The sequence below is a fragment of the Magnolia sinica genome, chromosome 1 (genome assembly GCF_029962835.1).
Source record: "Magnolia sinica isolate HGM2019 chromosome 1, MsV1, whole genome shotgun sequence".
NCBI lineage: Eukaryota > Viridiplantae > Streptophyta > Magnoliopsida > Magnoliales > Magnoliaceae > Magnolia > Magnolia sinica.
Window position 1 is genome coordinate 115,840,836 of NC_080573.1, and position 1,829 is coordinate 115,842,664.

Genomic DNA, 1,829 nt, shown 5'->3' on the forward strand with positions numbered 1-1,829 from the left:
AAACTTTGAGGAGTAGCAGTTTGTCCATTTCTCCAACTAAAGTTTGGATGATTTTTCCAACCAGGATTGTGCGTATTAGAGGTCGGTCCATTGAAAGGTCTTTGATAAGTATTTAAGGCATTGGATTGTTCATTCAACACTTCTCGAAAGGCGGGTATCGTAGGACAATTTTCAGTTGTATGAATGTTGCAATCACAGATGCCGCAAACACTTTCATTAACCTTATCCTTATTTCCTTCCATGGCCTCAACTTTTCTTATGAGCGTAGTCACTTTATACTTGAGATCATCCTCTTCTTTCAAGAGATACAATCCACCTTTCTCCTTAGATTGAGTCGGCCTAGACGTGGTGTTCGATTTTGGGTAATAGTCCCATGATTGTGTTTTTTTAGTAAGACTATCGAGGTAATCTCATACCTCATCGACATTTTTATTAATGAATTCTCCATTACACATTGTCTCGACCATTTGGCGCATGGAAGATGCCAGTCCATCGTAGAAAAAATTTGTGATGCGCCACGTTTCAAAGCCGTGTTGTGGGCATGAACTGACCAAATCCTTGAACCTTTCCCAACATTGGTAAAATGTTTTATCCTCCTTTTGGGTGAAGTTCATGATTGCTTTTCTAAGGGTAATCATTTTATGATGTGAAAAAAATTTCTTTATAAATTCCCTTTGCATATCATTCCATGTGTCAATGGATCTAAGACGCAGTGAATGTAACCATGTCTTAGCCTTCTCTTTTAAGGAAAAAGGAAAAGAGTCTCAGCCTGACTGTGTCCTCAGACACATTTTGAAAATATAAAGTGGCTATGATCTCATCAAACTCTTTCAAATGTAGATATGGTTCTTCAGATTCAAGCCCATGGAACTTAGGAAGGAGTTGGATAACCCCTGGCTTGATGTTCATATGTCTTATATTTTCAGAAAAAATTATGTATGAGGGCATACTCACCCCCGCTGGTTGTAAATAATCTCGTAAAGTACGAGGCGGGGGTGCTTGATGCACCTCATTCTCATCATGATTGTCTTCCACCCTAGGTTAGGGTAGAAGAGGTTAGTTTTCAGCCATCACTTTAATTAATTCAGGGGATTTCGAGTGGTGTCTAGTCCTGTGATGGATAGTTAAACCCTCAACCAATCCTCCTTCAGTCAAGAGACGTCGAGTGTTGTCACGGGCCCACTTGGGCATGAAACACTCGCAACCCTCAATCAAATTCGAAACCTAATCCTAAGAAAGGAAAAGAAAGTCTAAAAAGAAAGAGAGGGTTGGAAAGAAGTTACCAAATTGGAGTCCCTAAGTTAAAAACCTGCAAAAGAAAACAAAACAAGTCAGTTTCTAAAGAGAAGGTCTAGAATTAGAAAATCCTTTTTAAAAAAAAGATAAAAGTAAACTAGTTTCTAAAAGAAGAAATTCCCAAAGGAAAGTGAAAATTTCTAAAATAAATTAGGAAAGTCCTAAACTAGAAAGTAAGTTACTAAAAGAGATCTAAAAAATTGAAAGCACAGAAAGAACTTACCGAATTAGAAATTTCTATCTTAAAAGCCTACAAAATAGGAAAGTTAGTTTCTAAAAAAAGTCTACAAGTAGAAAATTTCTAAAAATAAAATTAAGAAACAAAGTTAGATTCTAAAAGAGTTAGAATTAGAAAGTTACTAAAAAAAAAATAGAAAGTTGGTTTCTAAAATTAGAAAGAATCTCTAAAAAGGGAAATAACTAACCTAGTTTCTAAAAACAAAAGAGGAAAGTTTCTAAAAATAAACTATTTCCAAAAAATAGAAAACTACTAGAATTAGAAAATTTCTAAAACTAAAGCCCTAATTCTAAAA

General features: G+C 35.2%; 1 non-coding gene across 1 annotated transcript; it reads left to right on the forward strand.

The window, feature by feature from the left end:
* The first annotated feature begins 525 nt into the window (after positions 1-525).
* LOC131222872 (small nucleolar RNA R71) lies at positions 526-632 on the forward strand. The gene has a single exon (XR_009160215.1). It is a non-coding gene; the product is annotated as a small nucleolar RNA R71 (small nucleolar RNA).
* The last annotated feature ends 1,197 nt before the right edge of the window (positions 633-1,829 follow it).